At 38.4% G+C, this 24,909-nt stretch overlaps 2 protein-coding genes across 3 annotated transcripts in view; one reads left to right on the top strand and one right to left on the bottom strand.

The window, feature by feature from the left end:
* Positions 1-24,909, bottom strand: part of LOC145668129 (atrial natriuretic peptide receptor 1) — a 2,711,550-nt gene that overhangs the window by 2,146,788 nt on the left and 539,853 nt on the right. The window lies entirely within an intron of this gene.
* Positions 1-24,909, top strand: part of LOC145669060 (testis-specific serine/threonine-protein kinase 4-like) — a 110,956-nt gene that overhangs the window by 82,614 nt on the left and 3,433 nt on the right. The window contains exons 11-13 of the mRNA XM_081737420.1: positions 16,564-16,717; positions 18,771-18,924; positions 20,977-21,130. The gene's annotated coding sequence lies outside the window, so the exon portion shown is untranslated. The remainder of the gene's footprint in view (positions 1-16,563; positions 16,718-18,770; positions 18,925-20,976; positions 21,131-24,909) is intronic.

Here is a 24,909-nt window from a genome sequence, read left to right as displayed (position 1 = left end):
ATATAAATACTACCGGATTCTCTTCCGGGTAGGAGAAGTTCTATTTTGACGCCGAAACTCTGCGAGTCAAATTATTCATAATTAGTTTCTGTCACTCCGTCATTCTGTCCATCAGAGGTTCTGCTCGTCATCGTTATTAAAAGTAAGTGATTATGCATTGTCTTCTCTAGTCTTTAAGTCATACCAGTCCACATCATGCTCTGTAGTTTTTCAGTCATTCAAGATCAGTTCATTAAATTCTTGTTCTAAATTATTTCTGTGTTATCGAATTTTATCTTTGAAATTCTACTCCCATGTTTCTAATTCTGAGCTACGCTATCTACGCCCCCAAGACTTGCATTAGTTTAAATTACTTCTTGGAGGAACTGGGTGGATGTTAAGGCCATTCAGTAGTTTTCATGTATGAGAATTGTTTGGGGTTTGCGACCCAGACAAGAGGTCTCCGTTCGACATGCCTCCAGAAGTTTCTAACTGCCTTTTACGTCACAAAACCGGTCACGTTTGAGGTAGATTGCAAACCTATTTTTAAGGTTTTAGCAATATGTTCCTTGTTTGCTGACCTGTGTTTTGATTTAATTTTTGTGTTCTTTGTTATGTGGTGTTTATTCTGTTTTGCTTTTATATTCTAGTTCTTCTTTGTGGTATGGTTTTATTGTTGTGTTCTTCTTCTGTTACATGTGTGAGCTGTTTTATTTGTGTGAGTTCTTCTTTGTTGTGTGTGATTTTATTATGTTTGTGTTTTTCGTTTTTTTCTTTGTGGGTTGTTGTCGTGTGAGAGTTCGTCTTTTGTATCTAATGTGGTCATTTTGTATGTTAGTGTATTTCGACGGGCGTCGTGAGTCTTACTTTTTTTATTATTTTTATTATTATTATTTTTATTGTTATTATTATTTCTTGCTAGGTTAGGGATAGGATGTTTTGTAAGGTTGTGTTGCTATTGTTGTCGTTTCTTCTTTCGTATTTCTGAAAGTGATCTTCGTAGAAACGTTTGTTTCTTAGTTGTTGGCTGTAGTTCTTGTTCAGTGTTTGAATTTCTTTGTCTATGGGGTCCAGTTTAGCCACCCGGTATAGTTGTTCCTTTGTTTCATTGAAGGCCTTGTACGTTCGTCGTATCCAGTATCTTTCTGTTCTGGCAATGTCTTCAATATTGTTACGTGAGAAGATGGGGTGTCCATAGATGAGCAGGGGTCTTATCGCTGTTTTGTATAGGTATCGCTTGTTTTCTTCTTCGAGGTATCCGGTTCTGGTTAGAGGGAGGAGGGCAAGTGTAGTACGTATTGCCTTCTTCCTTAGCTGTTTGATGTGCTCTTGGAGTGCGAGTTTGCTGTCTATGCTGATACCTAGGTATTGTGCGGTTGGTTTGGGGTGAATGTATTGGTCTCCTATTTTGATGGTTCTTTTTAGGTCGCTGAAAATGCCTCTGTGGTTTGTTGCAGGGTAGAAAAGGATGATTTGAGTTTTCGTAGGGTTCAGGTCTAATTTCCATTTCTCACACCAGGCTTGGAAATAGGCGATTTGGGTCTGAAGATTATTCAGGATGTATGTAACCGCTTTGCCGGAGGTCCAGTATGCCGTATCGTCAGCAAATAGGCCGAGGTTGTTGTTGAGGTGCTGTTGTACTGGTGTGTCATTGACGTACATGATGTAGAGGAGAGGGGCTATAGTTGATCCTAAAAGGGGGGGGCGCGGTGGCTCAGTGGTAGAGCGTTCACCTCTGGTGCTTGGGGTCCCGGGTTCGATCCCAGCCCCCGCCAAGTGAACTTTGTGGTGGACAAACACCGTGCTCGTGGGTTTTCTCGGGGTTCTCCCGTTTCCTCCCACTTTCTTCATTCCACCATTTCACTCATCTCTCATTATCACCGTCTCCTTTAGCCTAATCGGCATAACCGTGGGACGTAAAACTCAAAGATTTCATTTCATTTTCGATCCTTGGGGGACTCCCCTGTCCACTGAGAAGGTTTCAGAGAGTTGGTTGTTTATTCTAATTTGGGCGGTTCTATTGCTGAGGAAATTGTTTATCCATCTGATAATGCTTGTAGGTAGGTTGAAATCTGTGATTTTGTTCAGCAGTCCGTCATGCCACACCGCGTCGTAGGCGCCGGTGAGGTCAGGAATGCTGCCCCCCCCTCTGAGCCTTTTTCGAAGAGCTATTTCCATGTCGTTATAGATACGAAGGACTTGGTCTATTGTGGAGTATTGAGGCCGGAATCCTGCCTGGTTTGGTGTAAGTTGTTTGCTCGTATTGAAGTATTTGTGCATTCTATTTACCAAGATTTTTTCCATGAGTTTCGAGATGGTTGATGTTAGGGATATGGGTCTGTAGCTTTTGGAGCTGCTCTTTGGCTTTCCTAGCTTGGGTATAATAATTGTTTCGGCTTTTTTCCAGGAGGAGGGGATATATCGCGTCTTGAGGCTCGCTGTGTATAGCGAGGCCAATTTTTTAAGCAGCGTGGGGGGAGCTTCCTTCAGGTGTTTGGTTCTAATTCTGTCCGGGCCAGGCGCAGTGTTTTTCTTTTTCTTTAGTGCCTCGTGTATCTCTGACGGTTCTATTTTCGTTTACTAGGATTGTAGTGTTTCCTGAGTGCACATCTTGCAGATCTGCTGTGGTTAGGTCTCTAAGGTGATTTATGGTGTTTCTGATACGTGTGGCTCGATCCTGAATTTGTTCCTGTTCGTGTGTCTGGGGTGGACTGCTTCTGAACTTTTCTTGCATGTGTTTCGCGAAGAATTGTAGTTTCTCTGCTGTGGTTATTAATTGTTGTCCGTCTATGTTGCTGGTGATACTACCACTGGGTTTGTGGTTGAATCTTTTGACCTCATTCCAGAAGAGCCGTGGTGTCTTACGTCTGGCTTCATTCAGATTGGTGCATAGGGTGATGAATTTTTCTTCATTGTACTCTATAATGTCTCTTTTTATTTCCCTATCCAACCTGTTTATCTCTGTTTTGGTATGGGGATCTCGGTATTTGGTGTATTGTCTTCTTAGCCAACGTTTGTGGTGAATCTTTTCTACTATTCGCCTGGGGAGACGTTTCTCTCTTGTGTTTATTGTTTTTGTTGGGACGTGCAGTTTATCGGCTTCTTCTATGATTACTGTTAGTCTATTGTTGAAATTTTCTATACTATCTGGGGTTTGTTCCACCGAGAGGTTGGCAATGTTTTCCTCGATGTGTTTTCTGTATTCTTCATAGTTTGCTTCCTGGAAGCATTTTATTGTTTTTAGGGCTGGAGTCTCGGAGGTGAGAGCGATTGGTACTTGCATGTATATGGAGACATGGTCGGACTGGAGATCTGGAGTTGTCTCCGTGGTTATGTGCATACGTGCAATAGCTCCATGAACTAGTATTTTGTCAGGTTTGGTGTCCTGCTCCCCCGGATGTTGAGCTATTCGAGTGGGCCCCTCAACTTTGACTTGAAGGTATGAGCTGTCTATTAAGTATTCTAGTAGTTTGGGGCCATTTTTGTTTGTCACAGGATCTCCCATCAGTTCGCTTTGGCTATTGAGGACACTGGTAATGATAATAATAATAACAATAGTTACTTTGTGTTTGTTCCGTTTAATTTCATGACTCTTTGTTGTTACAATTGTAATACTTGTTGTTTATCAGTATGCTTTTACGCTCCATGTTGTTTGGCGTTAAAACTGGTTAAATATTGCACTGCCCTAAACATGAACGGTAACAACTCTTTAAAATTTATAGAATGTGTTCATGTGTAGCGAATTAATTAAATTCTGCTTGTCATGGACCATTTTCAAGTAAAGGGAGGCAGGCAGTGATGCCAACCTGAAACATTATAAAATCCCATCTCAAGGGGGAAAAATCTCATTTCGCCTCTGAATTTCTCACGTTATATTAATTACAAATTTGATTTGTAATTTGAAAATAGAATTCTTGTAGGCGACTCACTTTGTACAATATGCAGCTAAATTAATTATCCATAAATTCTATCTTTATAAAAAAGTTTATCAATAAATCTTTTCCTCAATTGAAAACAAATAAGTTTGTTGTTAGAAATACAGTGTATATATATCACAAGTTTGTATCAACATCATCTACAGACCGTAACGACACTGAAAAAAAAAAGTTCACATATTTAGTGAGAAACGTCTTGAAAAATTTATAATTTCAGGTTCAGTGTTTACTTTATCTTTTCATTCATTTGTTGTACTTTATTATTATTATTATTATTATTATTATTACTTCTTAAATACTCACACACAAATTTTGTTTTGTGCCGGTTAATCTTTAAGCATCTCATGCAATTAATTCACCTCACAAATAGCTTCCAGATTAGCATCCCGACAGCAAAGGTAAGACTTCCTGCAAAGATCTCGAATTTGACGATCAACATTGATTTCACGCTTATGGATGTTACCTTATGCTCAGCATAACGTAACATGGCCCGATGCTTTTGAGCACCTTGTATGTTGGTAGGAAAATTTTAAAATTTATTTAGAATGTTAAGAGAAACTTTTATTTTATAGTAGAAAACCGTAGATCGAGAATTTTGCGTAATTTTAGTACAACAGAGCGTTTCGATAGATGTTATATGAAGATTACATGATTATTAATTATATTCTATATATTTTACGCATTTATCCATGAATATATTATTATTTTAGACAAATAAGTGTATATTTCAGCTTTTTCAATGGTTTTCAGTTCATTTCTATTCATATTTCGGCATAGGGAATCTTCACAAGAAAGCTAAAAATTTTATTTCGTAAAATCTTCTTCAAAATTCCAAATTAATAAAGTCAGCCATAATCCCTTCTTGGTGCATCTCTTTGTTTCGAAGGAAATTTATTTGATTGGATAATCCACAATCACAGCTGCGGCTGAGATTTCGGTTTTCTTTGATCTTCACACAGAAGCCTATCATCCGATCATTACGTCATGATTATCTTCCAATTAGGGATCATCTTCTTGTAACTCTTTGTCTTACGGCGTCAGCCATTTCAAGAGTCAGACGTGCAGTGTTTAGCGTCTGCAGAAAAGTGGAGTAATTTGCGATCACGTTAAATTGTGTTAAATTTTTTTGTTCTGGCGAATATTGGAAATTGTAATCAGAGATAAACGTACGGTGTTTGGTGTTTTCAACAGATTATTAATCCAGAAATAGTCCAATTGTGAAGTGATTTGGTATAACATAATGGATACTAGCCTGTAGATGTCTAGTGTTATGGAATGAGCTCCTTAGCAAATTTTGCGTTCTCGATCAGCCAGAGAACCTAAGAGATGCCAGAGGAGACGGTGAAGGAGAGAGAACGTTGAGTAGTGGTGCAGACATTGAGGAAGAAGAAGTCAAGCCACGCTCGATGCTTTTTCCTGGATAGGTGCTGTAGGAGTTAGTATCCTAAAACTGTTTTGAGACCACGTTTTACGAGTTTCCCAGGAATCTCGGGTGGAAAAGTCGTCAGGAACCTTTTTTTTTTTGTTGTTAATATATCCGTTCAGTCTGTGTAAGAAGAGGATTCAAGTAAGTAAGGAATAGTGAAAGTGAAACTCAATCCAGGTATTTGGCGTCAAAATTTCCTTGTTCTAACAAACATGTGTGAATATATTTTCTGGTGTACGTGTAATATTCGTAATATGAAGCATTAAGTTCGTAAAGTTTCCCTCAACGCCGCACACATGTAGATTCAGGCAATGTGACATCGTGTTTTCATTCGATGGGGGGGGGGGGGGAAACGAAAGCTAGAATCTCAGCACAGAGCGATTGTTGTAATCTCAAGAAAAATGTGTGTACCACATACACATTTTCCCCAGTGATGAAAAGATGTTTTAGATTCCCCAAAATCTAGAAATTATTCATTTTCGGTAACTCTGCTCAAAATTCAACCTTTATTTATTTTGGCATGTTTTCTTTGGTTTTTTTGAAATAGAATGATTACGAATGTTGAAGATGTAATCAAGTGTCAGATTCACGGCTACTGTCAAGTGCAAGGGTACATGCATTTTGCGTACCGGTAACTGAAAACTTTCATCAATAGGCTAAACCTACGTAATATTTTAAAAATCTGATACCCATCAAGTTAGAAATTGCAATTTTTGTTAATTACTAGTAAATATCTTTTCCTTCTTTTTTAAGAAACTCAATATATATTCAGAGCGACACTGATGCAAAAATAACCACTGCGTCTTCGGTATGAATGTGGTAGCGAAACAAAACAAAATATAAATGCAAAATAAGTATGGTGCTTTATGAAATAGATGTGTGATTTTTTTTTTATATACATGCTTGTTTAGGTTAAGTTAGTATAGTTAGAGTAGGGCTTTAGGTTTAAGTATGTCAATATGTACATGAATGTTTTGCCTGTGCTAGATTGTCAAGTGGGTCCGAGCTGAAAAGAGGTCGCGAAGAGCGTAAGTCCTCTACGCCGGCCACAATCTCGATGCACAGAGGAGTGTAAGCACCAAAGAATATATATACAAGAGTGAAATAAGCTAACCACAACATGTAGGCAGTGAAGTTATTATTTTCAGTAGTGTATTGTATTTCTATTGTGTCCTTTTGTTTGTTTTTGCGTGTCGATACAATGTCAATGTTCTAGAAGGCAAGAATATTAAATGAATATTAAAGAATATGAATATTTTGAGAATATGAGCAAAAGTAAAGAATGTTTCGGCTCTGAAAAGTATAGAAATCGATCTTATTAAATTTTATTTAGATGGGTATGTCAGTTCAATGTAAATATTTTCTTATTATCGAATATTTTGTCCAATAATACATTCATGAATAGTTTAAGAATAAAACTTACTAGCCGTGAACGCATCTTTCTTTTCGAATACAAAATCTAATTAGCTTGTAATTTTAAGAAGTCATAGAAATATGTAGTCGATGTTTTTGGTATGCATGCGAAGCATGATCAAAACAGAGAGCAGTATGTACAGAATAAGTTTGCTGGGGAAATGAAATAGCTGTGAAATTCAGGGAAAAGACTTTCCTTAGTGTGACCGAGTTGAAAACAACCGAATCTGTAGAAATTTCTCATTTTATCAGTTTCGATCAAAATCTCAGTTTAGATTTTTTTTAATTTACAAAATTCTGTTTCAAGATTTTTTTTTTAAATTCAGATAGGGCTTTCACAGACAACATCAAGATCTTCTTTGTGCTCAGCGCCAGCTCCACTCGGAGGTCGGTGTCCTGTGTCTGTAGTCGTGGTTCACAACCTATTTCCGGATGGGATGTGGATGATGAACTGCAGGCCTGGATATCGGACTGTGAGTCGAGATGGAAGAGAGTTTGGAAGCTTTATATTTCGGGCCAAATTTGAGTTCTATTTTCCGTAGATGATTGGCTTGGTGAGTGTATCAGTGGCTGTTGATGACGAGCCCATACGGGCCCGGTAGGTTCGGTGTCACTAGTCAGTGATACATTCAACATAGCATGTAATCTCAAGGAAAGGGAACATCATACAAAACACAATTCAATTACATTTATTATTCAAAATTTTTTTTTAAAGTAAAAATGGCGACCCTTATCCAGGATTTCTGTTGTTTCAATCCTACGCGAGCGCTAAGGAAAACAAACAATCACAGCAGAGTATTTGTAATGGGGATCATTACGACAATCGCTACATTGAATGAAACATGGTCACTTCTGAATCTGTATGTGCGTGATGTTGTGGGAAACAAACTTCATGAAAGTGGAAATGTCTGTGGGTAGCAGATCAAGTAACGAATCTCGTCATCCGAGTGAATACATATGCTGTTCTGATGAAATTGCAGGGTTTAGTGTTTATTGTGACAGTTGTTTTAGATGGGTACATGCCCAGTGTTATGGTTTGTCAGAGGAACAAGTGCAGGAGTTAGACAAAAGCAGTGAGCCGTGGTTATGTAAGCCTTGCCTGGCGAAGCAGGTGACAGTGTTGCCACTGCCGAAATCTCCGGAAACTGAGAGTGATGAAGGCGAACGTGTAACGCGGGGTAGCCCGAATGATTCTGATAAGGAGGAAGGAAGTCGAGGAAACGTAGCTTCCGGTCCAAATGTGCAATTAACGGACTTTGCGGCCATGATGGAACGCTTCAGTCAAACTTTAACTGTAACCCTAAATGAAAAATTCGAAAAGGTGGACAATAAATTTCAGGATATTAGCAGTAAATTTCAGGATGTTAATAGTAATTTTCAGGCGATGAGCAATCAAGTTGACAGTAAATTTCAGGACATACATAATAACTTTCAGGCAATGAATGAAAAATTCGATAATGTAAAATTTGAATTGTTACAAACAATTAATGAAAAAGTAGCCCATGTGAACGAAGACGTAGAGGCTGTTAGGTCAGAAGTTCGCGATTTATATACCTCTGTTGGGAACTATCAGAATAAAATAGACGCGCGGGTAGATGCCGTTGAGGAAGGTCTCCGGTTATCGGTTGAAGCGCAGAATCGACGATGTGACGACTTGACTAAGGAGTTCTCACATCTCGAACTCAGTACCCAAAGGTCGTGTCAGGCACTTGAAGCCAGGATTCAAACGTTAGAGGGAAAACAAAACCAAAGAAAAGATAAACGGTGTAGTCGTAAACGAGCGCGAGACTTTGTTGTCGGTGATGGAATCGAGTCTGACGGGACCGAGTCAGACATCCAAGTGGATGTACCGGTCTCTTCGGTTGGGGAGACTCGTACTATTCCCACGGTGACTGTCTCTGTCTGTCAGCCGACCAACATTCACGGCACAAATGTCCTTCCCTTTGAATTATCTACACGTACGTTGAACTTAAACAAGTCACATACGTCCTGTGTTGAGACAATAGGTTGTCAGGCGTTGTCCAGGAGGTCGAATCCATTGCTAGTTTCACCTCAGGTGTCAGGATTTTCCAATCCTAGTTGTCGGTTGAACCATGTGGTGTCCTCTAGTAATGTAGCAGACATGACTCCTTCGTGTGCTGGAGTTCAGGAGGGAATATGTGGTCACGCGGTGGTATCAATGCCAGACAACTTAATTTCTGGACAAAATTACCAACGCTATTCCATTTTCGGTCAAAATCACTTGGGTGCAAAGAGCCCCGTCGTTGGCCACAATTCTCCCGTGAACCCCAGTAGAAGCGAGGAAGGCATTGGCAAGCGAACTCTAAATTTAAGACTTTCTGAACTAAATCACTTACCTACATTTTCTGGTGAATACGGTTTGGCTAGAACACTTCTAGAAAATTTGGAACAAACTTTTAAGGTAATTTCGGCATCAGAACACGAACGTCTAACCTTGGTACCTTGTTGCTTAACAGCTGGGGCCAAGACATGGTTCCAGACTGTATGTCAAGACATTAATAGTTATGCGGATTTTGTGCGTCTGTTCCGAGAACACTATTTTTCGGCGAGAATGGAAAGGTTGCAAAAGAAGTTCATTCAGGGAATGAAATACGATCGAGCGAAGTACAGCCGATTAACGGACTTTGCGTGGAAAATTGTAGCAGAATATTATGCTGTGGCACAACACCCGGATGAAACCGAACTGATTGAGATAGTCTTGGATTGCTTACCAGCTGGTGATGCCAAGTTGTTGAGGGCTGTTGAGCCAAAGAACATTCAACACCTTATGGTGAAAATAGCTGAGATAGAGGGACATCCGGAGCCTAGTGAACCGGTCACGGATAAGAAGTTTAGACGCTTTCAGGTACGTCAGGCGAAAGTCGTCAAAAAGACAGAAAGGTCAGGGAAACAAACCACCAAAGATACTTCGTCTCAGACGGAGGAAGACGAAAGCAAGAGGAAGGAAGGAAGTTCCAATGGCAAAGGAGATGACCGATTTTCCGGAAACCGGGGTCGAAGAAGGAATTTTCAGTCTCGAAGACCATGGCCCAATCAAGGAAGACCGAATTGGGTAAGAGATGGTAATGGAAATCGGAATGCTCCGTATGGGTACAACCAACGCTACTATCCAGCAGCGATGAGTTATGGGTATCCGCGGGGTACATCTCAGACATGCGCGCCAAACGCGATGAACTCAGCAGGAGCGCAAGCCTATCCGGGATACGCGCCGAATTTACTTCCTGGAGGGGGAGTGGCGGCTCCCACGTCCACTTCTTCCCCGGGAGTGAACATGGCGATGTCCACCGGATGGCCTCCGCAATATACGACATTCGTACCTACGATGGCTCAGCCACCAGAAACGAACGGGAATAGTTTGGGAAATGCATACCGCAGCCCTCATTAGGGGAGAGTGTGGACTGCGATGTGGATTCCTCAACTCCCCAGAAAGAACAAGATCGGTTCGCGAGTAGTCAAAATTCCAATTTGGTAACAACCTCGTTCGATTTTAATTCTAACCTTCCAAATTCAAAATTCAATGTTTTGGCAGATTCCGAAAATCGGGAAACAAAATTGGGCACGCCTCTGTTCTCGATTCGTTTCGTGATCGACGAGAAGGAGTGTGACTCCAATGCGGAAAAGGGTATCCTTCTAACGTATCCTTCGCCCACGTTAAGTTGTTCAGTTGGAAGTTTAACTCTAGTTTGCATTCTGGATTCTGGAGCGGACACGAATTTGTTGTCTGGAGACGTTTGGAGGAGGATCAAGGAGATTTATCCGTCAGCTAAACTTCGTCCAAAATCCAACATTTCATTACGAGGTTTCGCAGGAGACGAATCTTTTCAAGTCAAGGGTTTTCAGATTCTAAATTTCACGATTCAAGGTTACGTTTTCGAGGTTCCGGTATATGTGATTCAGAAATTGAAAACAGATTGCATTCTAGGTTTTCCCTTTTTTATTCGGTATCATGTTCTTCTAAATTGTAAAACGAAAGAAGTCTCTCTTGAGACTGATTCTGGTCAGACCATATCCATCAACATGGAAAAGCAGCATTGTTGTCGAGTCACAGTTGCGGAAGTATCATCAGATGAAGAGGAAGACTCTTTGTACCAACCAGCTATTTCGAAAGAAGACATTCAAAATTTTGTTTCTCAGAGAACTGATTTGGATTCGGATTCTAGGAATCGTTTATTTTCTTTGTTGATCAGGTTTCGTTGTCTTTTTACAGAGAATCCCAGAGTCGTGAAGGTTGAGCCGTATAGAATACAGCTTTCAGACGACGTTCCCGTGGTAGGAAAGTTGTATCCTGTACCTGTTCACCTCCAGAAAGAATTTCAGCAAGTGCTGGACAAATGGTTGAAACTCGGAATCATCATAGAAGGTCCTTCACCTTACAGATGCCCTGTTCATATTGTGCGTAAGGCGTCTGGAGAGCTAAGGCCTGTAGTTGATTTGCGTGGTATCAATGAGCGTGTGATTGCACCAAAGATTCAAGTCGAACCGATCTCCGATCTAATCGCGCGAGTCAGTGGTGCAACCATTTTCACCTCATTGGAATGTACGCAGTCATATCACAGTGTCCCGATCCATCCAGACTCTTAAAAATACGTCAGTTTCATTTACAAAGGTCGTCAGTATCAAATGACACGTCTAACCATGGGTTTGAAATCATCTCCAGCAGTTTTCCAGTCAATCATGTATACTTTTTTCGGCTTAGAACCTTTCAAAAACTTTCTCATTGTGTACCTGGATGACGTCCTTTGTTTTTCATCATCTATTGACGAACACTTTCAGCATTTGGAAAAGGTCTTTGAAACTCTTCGTTCGGCAAATCTTTCGCTCAATTTTCAAAAGTGTAATTTCCTTCAATCACAAATTCCTTTTCTTGGCCACATAATTTCAGGATCTTCAGTCGAAATTAATCCCAAAAGTAACGAGGCCATCCGTCACTTTCCTCTGCCGCGGACTAAGAAAGCTTTACGAAGATTTCTTGGTCTCGTGGGATGGCGAAAGCGACATTTTCCTGACTTTGCGGGGTTAACAGCTCCATTTTATGATCTTCTGAAAAAGGATCGAAAGATTGAATACTCTCCGGAGTTACTGGAAAAATTCGATCAGTTGAGAGAACTTTTAAGTAGTCCTCCCGCACTTGCGCAACCGGACTTCAATCTTGATTTTCATTTGTACAGCGATGCATCTGCGGAGTCGTTGGCCGGCTATGTGGCGCAATATCCCCCGGGACAGGATGATCCGGAGGTTATTGCGTATGCGAGTCGGCGAATAAAACCGCACGAGGCCTCGTTGTCAGTGTTCCAGTTGGAATTAGCTGCAGTTCTTTTCCTCTGCGAGAAATTTTCATACTTCATATTAGGTCGTCGGACTACGGTCCACTGTGACAATGCTGCAGTCACGTATGCTTTCAGTTTAAAGAACCTAGATGCTCGAACAACTCGTCTTCTGCTTAAACTGCAACGCTTTGATCTTCAGTTCATTCACATCAAAGGCACGGACAATGAAATCGCAGACCTGTTGAGTCGCTATCCTCCAGAGATTCCTCAGGCAGAAGAGGATCATTTTGTAAATTTCTTGACCGCGGAGGACACGGACTTCTTGAATGTCACGGAACTGAAGCGAGAACAGCGGAAAGATCCGTATTGTAGAAAACTACATGCCATTTGGAAGGGTTGTCAAAACAATACTAGGGTACGTGTGGAGAATAATTTAGTTTATGTCAGAAATTCTCAAAATTCTGTTTGGTTGCTGGTCATTCCTTCCAGCTCAGTGAAAAATATTGTTTCGGCAATTCACAACAAAGGCCATTTTGGAGTGAAGCGATGTTTGTCGTTCGCTAAGGCCATGTTCCATTGGAGAGGTATGCGTGAGACTTTTACAAAGTATATTCAAGAGTGCCTTCTTTGTGCACGAACCAAATACTCCTACAGGGTGATTAGAAAGGAGCCCTGTCATGTTGAGGCGTCTTCTTCCTTTGAGAAGCAATGCCTCGACCTGGTCGGGCCTCTTCCTAAGAGCCAGGGATATAAATATATCTTGTCCATCCTGGACGTCTACAGTCGTTTTGTGTGTTTCTTCCCTCTTCGGACGGCACACACAAGAGAGATTGTGGCGGTCCTTGAAAAGAGATATTATTATCAGCTACCATACCCGAAGTATTTGGTGAGTGACCAAGGTCCGCAGTTCTTATCGGGCGTCTGGAAAGAGTTTTGTCAAAAACACCGGATAAAACATATACTTACCACGCCATACCATCCGGCTTCTCATGGCATTATCGAACGCAGACATCGTGACCTTCATCGCATTCTCCGCCTGTATTGCAGTGACAACCAGTCCAAATGGAGTAATTTTCTAAAAGCAGCCCAAGATTTGTGCAATCACTCTTGGTGTGATGCTCTCGGATGTACTCCAGCGGAGCGTTTCCTAACGTATTCAGCATCCAAGAGCTTCAAAGAAAACTTCATTTGGCCCAAAGAGACGGTGCAAGTAAATAAAGACAAGAAATTTGTAGTTTCTGTTCCGGCAGCAGAACCGAAGAAGGAGAGAAAGCTGCGGAAACAGCAAGACATCGTCACAGAAGGTTCTTTGGTGATGGTGAAAACTCATCATATATCGTCAATACCCAAAAAGGTGTTTGCTAAATTTATGCACACATACGTCGGACCTTACAAAGTGGTATCTTTATCTCGAAATTTGGCGAGATTGCAGACTCTGCAGGGAGAAAACATAGGAGTTCAGAGTTTTGACAATCTGAAACTGTTTCGCTGCTCAGAAGAGAAAAGAAAGGAATTATTAGAAGGATGAAAAAAAAACTTAGTTTATAGGTTAAGGTTAGGTTAGGATTGATTAGAATGTATAGTTGTAATTAGAATTGAGAGAGAAAAAAAAGAAGGATGTTTTATCTTGTATAGTCTCTAGTAATTTAGTAGTAACAAAAAAAAACCAACTTAAGAAGAACTCATAAGTTCAGATTTTTTTTTTCTCCGAAGCTCCCGGAGGATGTTACCTTATGCTCAGCATAACGTAACATGGCCCGATGCTTTTGAGCACCTTGTATGTTGGTAGGAAAATTTTAAAATTTATTTAGAATGTTAAGAGAAACTTTTATTTTATAGTAGAAAACCGTAGATCGAGAATTTTGCGTAATTTTAGTACAACAGAGCGTTTCGATAGATGTTATATGAAGATTACATGATTATTAATTATATTCTATATATTTTACGCATTTATCCATGAATATATTATTATTTTAGACAAATAAGTGTATATTTCAGCTTTTTCAATGGTTTTCAGTTCATTTCTATTCATATTTCGGCATAGGGAATCTTCACAAGAAAGCTAAAAATTTTATTTCGTAAAATCTTCTTCAAAATTCCAAATTAATAAAGTCAGCCATAATCCCTTCTTGGTGCATCTCTTTGTTTCGAAGGAAATTTATTTGATTGGATAATCCACAATCACAGCTGCGGCTGAGATTTCGGTTTTCTTTGATCTTCACACAGAAGCCTATCATCCGATCATTACGTCATGATTATCTTCCAATTAGGGATCATCTTCTTGTAACTCTTTGTCTTACGGCGTCAGCCATTTCAAGAGTCAGACGTGCAGTGTTTAGCGTCTGCAGAAAAGTGGAGTAATTTGCGATCACGTTAAATTGTGTTAAATTTTTTTGTTCTGGCGAATATTGGAAATTGTAATCAGAGATAAACGTACGGTGTTTGGTGTTTTCAACAGATTATTAATCCAGAAATAGTCCAATTGTGAAGTGATTTGGTATAACATAATGGATACTAGCCTGTAGATGTCTAGTGTTATGGAATGAGCTCCTTAGCAAATTTTGCGTTCTCGATCAGCCAGAGAACCTAAGAGATGCCAGAGGAGACGGTGAAGGAGAGAGAACGTTGAGTAGTGGTGCAGACATTGAGGAAGAAGAAGTCAAGCCACGCTCGATGCTTTTTCCTGGATAGGTGCTGTAGGAGTTAGTATCCTAAAACTGTTTTGAGACCACGTTTTACGAGTTTCCCAGGAATCTCGGGTGGAAAAGTCGTCAGGAACCTTTTTTTTTTGTTGTTAATATATCCGTTCAGTCTGTGTAAGAAGAGGATTCAAGTAAGTAAGGAATAGTGAAAGTGAAACTCAATCCAGGTATTTGGCGTCAAAATTTCCTTGTTCTAACAAACATGTGTGAATATATTTTCTGGTGTACGTGTAATATTCGTAATATGAAGCATTAAGTTCGTAAAGTTTCCCTCAACGCCGCACACATGTAGATTCAGGCAATGTGACATCGTGTTTTCATTCGATGGGGGGGGGGGAAACGAAAGCTAGAATCTCAGCACAGAGCGATTGTTGTAATCTCAAGAAAAATGTGTGTACCACACACACATTTTCCCCAGTGATGAAGAGATGTTTTAGATTCCCCAAAATCTAGAAATTATTCATTTTCGGTAACTCTGCTCAAAATTCAACCTTTATTTATTTTGGCATGTTTTCTTTGGTTTTTTTGAAATAGAATGATTACGAATGTTGAAGATGTAATCAAGTGTCAGATTCACGGCTACTGTCGAGTGCAAGGGTACATGCATTTTGCGTACCGGTAACTGAAAACTTTCATCAATAGGCTAAACCTACGTAATATTTTAAAAATCTGATACCCATCAAGTTAGAAATTGCAATGAATATTTTGAGAATATGAGCAAAAGTAAAGAATGTTTCGGCTCTGAAAAGTATAGAAATCGATCTTATTAAATTTTATTTAGATGGGTATGTCAGTTCAATGTAAATATTTTCTTATTATCGAATATTTTGTCCAATAATACATTCATGAATAGTTTAAGAATAAAACTTACTAGCCGTGAACGCATCTTTCTTTTCGAATACAAAATCTAATTAGCTTGTAATTTTAAGAAGTCATAGAAATATGTAGTCGATGTTTTTGGTATGCATGCGAAGCATGATCAAAACAGAGAGCAGTATGTACAGAATAAGTTTGCTGGGGAAATGAAATAGCTGTGAAATTCAGGGAAAAGACTTTCCTTAGTGTGACCGAGTTGAAAACAACCGAATCTGTAGAAATTTCTCATTTTATCAGTTTCGATCAAAATCTCAGTTTAGATTTTTTTTTTAATTTACAAAATTCTGTTTCAAGATTTTTTTTTTTTAAATTCAGATAGGGCTTTCACAGACAACATCAAGATCTTCTTTGTGCTCAGCGCCAGCTCCACTCGGAGGTCGGTGTCCTGTGTCTGTAGTCGTGGTTCACAACCTATTTCCGGATGGGATGTGGATGATGAACTGCAGGCCTGGATATCGGACTGTGAGTCGAGATGGAAGAGAGTTTGGAAGCTTTATATTTCGGGCCAAATTTGAGTTCTATTTTCCGTAGATGATTGGCTTGGTGAGTGTATCAGTGGCTGTTGATGACGAGCCCATACGGGCCCGGTAGGTTCGGTGTCACTAGTCAGTGATACATTCAACATAGCATGTAATCTCAAGGAAAGGGAACATCATACAAAACACAATTCAATTACATTTATTATTCAAAAATTTTTTTTTAAAGTAAAATGGATTATGTTCACTTCCTACCCGTAGAGAATTTTGTTGAAGGGGGCAGACTACTAAATATTTTTCAAAAGCTAACAATTTTTCTTTTGACCATTTTTCGTAAGTGAAAAGAGATAATGAAATTATTATTATTATTGTTGTTGTTGTTGTTGTTGTTGTTAGATATCAAGTATAAAATGGCCTCTGAGCTGAATCTAGTGATTGTTAAATAAATAAAGTGTATCTTCTTCGTAGCTGCCTTGTCCGACTCCTCTCCGATTGGAATGATGTCTGTTTTATTAGTTTCTGCTAATCGCCTTGATCAGTTATGCGTGCGTCAGCTAAGCGCCATCGTCCTCACAGTCCGCCTGTTTGCTTAGTCGTCCTCCTCCTCCTACGATTCATTATGGTAAGTGCTAAGTTACAATTTCATTTCTAACTAGATACTAGATTGACCACTGCTAGTTCATCTAACTTAACACCCTCTCCGACAATCTGTAGTCCGCGTCAGTTGAATTGGAGGTGGGAATAACCGAATGACTCCGTAGCAAATGAAATCTTTCAGCCAATGAAACTGAAAGTGGTGGTAGTTTTCTAGCACTTGTAGTTATAGTAGAGAGATTAGAGTGGGATAGAATATATTCTTGAGACACTAAATTGATTGCATAAACCCGCTTCTCGCTATTTATGACTTTTTTTTTTACTCTAGCGATTAACGTTAAAATTAGAAATGATTAATGTTTGCCATTATTGGTTATAGTAGAGTGATTAGGATGGAGGTGGAATATATTGTTACAACACTTTAATTGATTGCTGAAAACCGCTTCTCGCTATCTGTTACTGTTGTCACTATAGCGATCAACTTTGCAACCGGAAGTGGTTATCTTTGCTACTTCTGGTTTGAATAGAGAGTTAAGGGAGAAAATGACACCGATTCTCAAAACGCTACATCAATACCAAAACACTCCTTCTCAATATCGCTTATCGCTCTTACGCTACGTACGAGTAGATCAGTGGTTCATATTGTTACTCAGCACCCCATCACGAATCCCGCATACTTCACGCCCGCTCTTCGTGAACCCTACATATTTCACGCTTTCTCTTTGCTGTTTATTAATCCAATTTCTTCTATGATTTCAAATGCAGTGTTGAATACTCGAATCTTCCATGATAATGATAATAATAACAATAGTTACTTTGTAAAATGAAATGAAATCTTTGTTTTACGTCTCACGGTTATGCCGGTTAGGCTAAAGGAGACGGTGATGATGAGAGATGAGTGAAATGGTGGAATGAAGAAAGTGGGAGGAAACGGGAGAACCCCGAGAAAACCCACGAGCACGTTGTTTGTCCACCACAAAGTCCACACGAATAGTTACTTTGTGTTTGTTCCGTTTAATTCCATGACTCTTTGTTGTTACAATTGTAATACTTGTTGTTTATCAGTATGCTTTTACGCTCCATGTTGTTTGGCGTTAAAACTGGTTAAATATTGCACTGCCCTAAATATGAACGGTAACAACTCTTTAAAATTTATAGAATGTGTTCATGTGTAGCGAATTAATTAAATTCTGCTTGTCATGGACCATTTTCAAGTAAAGGGAGGCAGGCAGTGATGCCAACCTGAAACATTATAAAATCCCATCTCAAGGAGGAAAAATCTCATTTCGCCTCTGAATTTCTCACGTTATATTAATTACAAATTTGATTTGTAATTTGAAAATAGAATTCTTGTAGGCGACTCACTTTGTACAATATGCAGCTAAATTAATTATCCATAAATTCTATTTTTATAAAAAAGTTTATCAATAAATCTTTTCCTCAATTGAAAACAAATAAGTTTGTTGTTAGAAATACAGTGTATATATATCACAAGTTTGTATCAACATCATCTACCGACCGTAACGACACTGAAAAAAAAAGTTCATATATTTAGTGAGAAACGTCTTGAAAAATTTATAGTTTCAGGTTCAGTGTTTACTTTATCTTTTCATTCATTTGTTGTACTTTATTATTATTATTATTATTATTATTATTATTATTATTATTATTATTATTATTATTATTATTACTTCTTAAATACTCACACACAAATTTTGTTTTGTGCCGGTTAATCTTTAAGCATCTCATGCAATTAATTCACCTCACAAATAGCTTCCAGATTAGCATCCCGACAGCAAAGGTAAGACTTCCTGCAAAGATCTCGAATTTGACGATCAACATTGATTTCACGCTTATGGATTATGTTAACTTCCTACCCGTAGAGAATTTTGTTGAAGGGGGCAGACTACTAAATATTTTTCAAAAGCTAACAATTTTTCTTTTGACCATTTTTCGTAAGTGAAAAGAGATAATGAAATTATTATTATTATTGTTGTTGTTGTTGTTAGATATCAAGTATAAAATGGCCTCTGAGCTGAATCTAGTGATTGTTAAATAAATAAAGTGTATCTTCTTCGTAGCTGCCTTGTCCGACTCCTCTCCGATTGGAATGATGTCTGTTTTATTAGTTTCTGCTAATCGCCTTGATCAGTTATGCGTGCGTCAGCTAAGCGCCATCGTCCTCACAGTCCGCCTGTTTGCTTAGTCGTCCTCCTCCTCCTACGATTCATTATGGTAAGTGCTAAGTTACAATTTCATTTCTAACTAGATACTAGATTGACCACTGCTAGTTCATCTAACTTAACACCCTCTCCGACAATCTGTAGTCCGCGTCAGTTGAATTGGAGGTGGGAATAACCGAATGACTCCGTAGCAAATGAAATCTTTCAGCCAATGAAACTGAAAGTGGTGGTAGTTTTCTAGCACTTGTAGTTATAGTAGAGAGATTAGAGTGGGATAGAATATATTCTTGAGACACTAAATTGATTGCATAAACCCGCTTCTCGCTATTTATGATTTTTTTTACTCTAGCGATTAACGTTAAAATTAAAAAAAAGATTAATGTTTCTCACTATTTGTTATAGTAGAGAGATTAGGATGGAGGTGGAATATATTGTTACAACACTTTAATTGATTGCTGAAAACCGCTTCTCGCTATCTGTTACTGTTGTCACTATAGCGATTAACTTTGCAACCGGAAGTGGTTATCTTTGCTACTTCTGGTTTGAATAGAGAGTTAAGGGAGAAAATGACACCGATTCTCAAAACGCTACATCAATACCAAAACACTCCTTCTCAATATCGCTTATCGCTCTTACGCTACGTACGAGTAGATCAGTGGCTCATATTGTTACTCAGCACCCCATCACGAATCCCGCATACTTCACGCCCGCTCTTCGTGAACCCTACATATTTCACGCTTTCTCTTTGCTGTTTATTAATCCAATTTCTTCTATGATTTCAAATGCAGTGTTGAATACTCGAATCTTCCATGATAATGATAATAATAACAATAGTTACTTTGTAAAATGAAATGAAATCTTTGTTTTACGTCTCACGGTTATGCCGGTTAGGCTAAAGGAGACGGTGATGATGAGAGATGAGTGAAATGGTGGAATGAAGAAAGTGGGAGGAAACGGGAGAACCCCGAGAAAACCCACGAGCACGTTGTTTGTCCACCACAAAGTCCACACGAATAGTTACTTTGTGTTTGTTCCGTTTAATTCCATGTCTCTTTGTTGTTACAATTGTAATACTTGTTGTTTATCAGTATGCTTTTACGCTCCATGTTGTTTGGCGTTAAAACTGGTTAAATATTGCACTGCCCTAAATATGAACGGTAACAACTCTTTAAAATTTATAGAATGTGTTCATGTGTAGCGAATTAATTAAATTCTGCTTGTCATGGACCATTTTCAAGTAAAGGGAGGCAGGCAGTGATGCCAACCTGAAACATTATAAAATCCCATCTCAAGGGGGAAAAATCTCATTTCGCCTCTGAATTTCTCACGTTATATTAATTACAAATTTGATTTGTAATTTGAAAATAGAATTCTTGTAGGCGACTCACTTTGTACAATATGCAGCTAAATTAATTATCCATAAATTCTATCTTTATAAAAAAGTTTATCAATAAATCTTTTCCTCAATTGAAAACAAATAAGTTTGTTGTTAGAAATACAGTGTATATATATCACAAGTTTGTATCAACATCATCTACCGACCGTAACGACACTGAAAAAAAAAGTTCACATATTTAGTGAGAAACGTCTTGAAAAATTTATAGTTTCAGGTTCAGTGTTTACTTTATCTTTTCATTCATTTGTTGTACTTTATTATTATTATTATTATTATTATTATTATTATTATTATTATTATTATTATTATTATTACTTCTTAAATACTCACACACAAATTTTGTTTTGTGCCGGTTAATCTTTAAGCATCTCATGCAATTAATTCACCTCACAAATAGCTTCCAGATTAGCATCCCGACAGCAAAGGTAAGACTTCCTGCAAAGATCTCGAATTTGACGATCAACATTGATTTCACGCTTATGGATTATGTTCACTTCCTACCCGTAGAGAATTTTGCTGAAGGGGGCAGACTACTAAATATTTTTCAAAAGCTAACAATTTTTCTTTTGACCATTTTTCGTAAGTGAAAAGAGATAATGAAATTATTATTATTATTATTGTTGTTGTTGTTGTTAGATATCAAGTATAAAATGGCCTCTGAGCTGAATCTAGTGATTGTTAAATAAATAAAGTGTATCTTCTTCGTAGCTGCCTTGTCCGACTCCTCTCCGATTGGAATGATGTCTGTTTTATTAGTTTCTGCTAATCGCCTTGATCAGTTATGCGTGCGTCAGCTAAGCGCCATCGTCCTCACAGTCCGCCTGTTTGCTTAGTCGTCCTCCTCCTCCTACGATTCATTATGGTAAGTGCTAAGTTACAATTTCATTTCTAACTAGATACTAGATTGACCACTGCTAGTTCATCTAACTTAACACCCTCTCCGACAATCTGTAGTCCGCGTCAGTTGAATTGGAGGTGGGAATAACCGAATGACTCCGTAGCAAATGAAATCTTTCAGCCAATGAAACTGAAAGTGGTGGTAGTTTTCTAGCACTTGCAGTTATAGTAGAGAGATTAGAGTGGGATGGAATATATTCTTGAGACACTAAATTGATTGCATAAACCCGCTTCTCGCTATTTATGACTTTTTTTTCTTACTCTAGCGATTAACGTTAAAATTAGAAATGATTAATGTTTGCCATTATTGGTTATAGTAGAGTGATTAGGATGGAGGTGGAATATATTGTTACAACACTTTAATTGATTGCTGAAAACCGCTTCTCGCTATATGTTACCGTCGTGACTACAGCGATCAATTTTTGAAACCGGAAGTGGTTATTTTTGCTACTTCTGGTTTGAATAGAGAGTAAAGAGTGATTCTCAAAACGCTAAATCAATCCCAAAACACTCCTTCTCGCTATCGCTTTTCGTTTTTGCCCTCTGCAGATCAGTGGTTCCTAACTTTGTCTACGTAGTTCCTTGTTCGTGAATCCCATCTACTTCGTGCCCCCTTTCGTGAGCTTTAGTTAGTTTACTTCCCCACTCTTTCTTGCCGCTTGTTGCTCTGACCTGTTTTACGACATCAGATGCAGTGTTCTCAATTCTTCAATAATAATAATAATAATAATAATAATAATAATAATAATAATAATAATAATAATAATAATAATAATAATAATAATAATAATAATAATGGTAAATGAAATGAAATCTTTAAGTTTTACGTCTCACGGTTATTCCGGTTAGGCAAAAGGGGACGGTGATGATGAGAGATGAGTGAAATGGTGGAATGAAGAAAGTGGGAGGAAACGGGAGAACCCCGAGAAAACCCACAAGCATGGTGTTTGTCCACCACAAAGTTCACACGGCACGCACTGGGATCGAACCAGGGACACCAAGTACCGGAGATGGACGCTCCACCACAGAGCCACCGCGTCCCTAATAATAATAATAATAATACGTCCCATATTTATGTCCGTTAGTCTAAGGGAGACGATGATTAAGGCAAGTCAATGATGGAAGAATTTGTGGAATGAGAATGTGGAAGGAAACAGGAGTATCCCGACAAAATCCACGGAGACAATGTTGTTCACCACAAACTTACTTGGCCGGGAATGGAACCAGGAACCCCACCCATAAGAAGTAAATGCTTTACCACTGAACCACGGTGCCTCCTGTTAATAATAATAATAATAATAATAATAATAATAATAATAACCAATTTATATTTATTTCCAAAAAAACTTGAACATAGTCTACTATTTTAGTGCAATATTTTTACGAGCTTTGTTTTTATTGGAACTACAATTTATGTTTGTCTGGTATTTTAATTTAATTTGTAGTTTATCTCTGTTAGTAATTTATACCCTCCTTGTTAGGTGTTCTCTTCCTCTAGGTTGGGAACAAGTGATTTAAACGAATATCGAAATTGGAAGTCCTACTGGTTTTCTATCACTAGCTATTTTTGTAGAGAATTAGCAGTGGAAACAAAATGTATTGTTGGGACTCTGAATCGATTACATGAAACGTCTTCTTCCTATCTATTGCCGTTTTCGTTCTGCTGTGATCAATGTTAAAACCGGAAGTGATTTATTTCTACTACTTCCGGCTTGAATATAACCTCTATTAGCAAACCAGATTCGGAACATTTGCTCAAAATTGATGGTGATCCATTAACTAATTATTTAGATCTTTTATCTCTCGGACGGACAGACACGCCTGCAGATGGTAAATATACAGATAAATGAGTTTCTGTAGAAAGGAGTTTTGGTAAACCAAACTCCATAGAAAGCAAACGAATACAAATAAATAGAATAACTTTGTGCAGGGTTGGCAATCATACAAAAAAAAAAAAAATATTTTCTGTATACTCGTCAAGAAAGCTTAAAGATGATGTATAGTTTGTTTCTTCAATCGGAGTGCAGTTCGTATATAAAGAATACGGCCTTCTACTTGTGGTGGCTTGTGCCATAAATAAGTCATCGACCGAAGGATCTTGTGCAGAAAACACCCCTGACAACTAAATGGTCAACCAAAACTCTCATTTCAAACAATTGACAGTCGCTTGTCAATTCCGCGTGGAATTTTAGTTGCCACAGTTCCCAATGCTGTCCTTTCAGTTTGTGTTTGATTCCCTAAGACCAGCTTCTTTCTTATTACATTGTCTGACATCTGTTTCATATTAGTCTTAGTATTGTTAAGAAAGAAGGGACATAGTGGATGGTAAAACGTTGCAACCCCGTAAATACTGTCAAAAAAGGCATGGAGGGAGGAAGAGATACTGTTGTAAAATTCAGCATGAGAACTTCAAAGATATTTGCCGAACGGCACTCCTATTGAGTGAATACACTATATAAGTAGTGATTTAGGTGGGCCAATACGCACCGGAATCCCCTTCTGGAAAATATTTATCTTCGATATTCTGTAGTTCAGTAACAAATTGGCCTGTTAGCCGTGTGCATTAAGGCGGTTTCGAATTTTTTTTCCAACTAAATTACTGGGTATAAAGTGCGAAAGAGAAAGTGCAGAGAAAGATTAACTATACGTAGAATGTATATTAGACATACGTAGAACTGTTTGATTGGCCTTCGAGTTCTTGCAACATTTGTTATGATGCACCTTGCTTGCCCTCTATAATGTTTAATTCAGCACCGAGGCATTTGATACAGTTTTCTCTTAATATTTTTTTATATAGCTATAAATTGTATTTAAAAGTAATTGTCAGGTGTAATAAAAACGGCACCCACGGACAACAGAATGCTATTCTACAGGTGAAAATAAACGGAAAATGCTATCTAATGACATATTCTCTAGGGCTTCCCGCAGCTGCTTTGGGGTATCAGAATTTTCACTATGTGGCAACGTCGGAGATTAACTTGGAACCATTAGCATTGCTCTACGAATTCATCAAGTAGTTACTTCGATCGTTCGCTAATAGGTGGTGCTAGTGTCAAAGTTTATGTCATCTGCCATCTGGAAAGAATCGATGTAATTATTTGATGGATTAGTAGATATCTACTCTACGGTTCTTTGAGACATTGTTACATAGTGCAATTCGCGTCTTCAGACGAGAACCCGAAAAGAATGCAATTAAATATATTTCTCCATATACGAGAGTCATTGCAAAACTCATGACAACTATTTTTTTTCTCGATAATGGTAAGGAATAAAAAATTCTGAAATATGCAAATGGAAGGTTAGTTCATATGTAAACATTACACGTAGGGAGATGGATGTACATATACACTACCATAAAGATATAGCACGAGAAAAAAGACGAAAAAATGTCGTTTCAAACTTGTTTTACTGTCAATTGTAACAGTACACAATAGTACAGGACAGAAACAAGTACCTGTGACATCTTATAGTCCCTGCCATCTTGTGGATTCTTGGGGAGACTCCTGATGCCATGGAATGCACATAGTTTGTAATGAACTATTGTATACAGTTGCAATTGACAGAAACACTTTTGGAACGACAAAATTTCTCTTTTTTTCTCGTGCTATATCTCTATGGTGGCATGTGTTCATTCATCTCCCTGCATGTAATGTTTATATATATGAACTAACCTTCCATTTGCATATTTCAGAACTTTTTAATTCTTTACCATTTTCGAGAAAAAAATAGTTGCCATGACTTTTA

Source organism: Thermobia domestica, chromosome 13 (assembly GCF_964235325.1).
Source record: "Thermobia domestica chromosome 13, izTheDome1.hap1.1, whole genome shotgun sequence".
In the NCBI taxonomy this organism is placed as follows: Eukaryota; Metazoa; Arthropoda; class Insecta; order Zygentoma; family Lepismatidae; genus Thermobia; species Thermobia domestica.
Note: the sequence above shows the minus strand (reverse complement) of the source record. Positions and strands in the feature narration are given on the sequence as shown.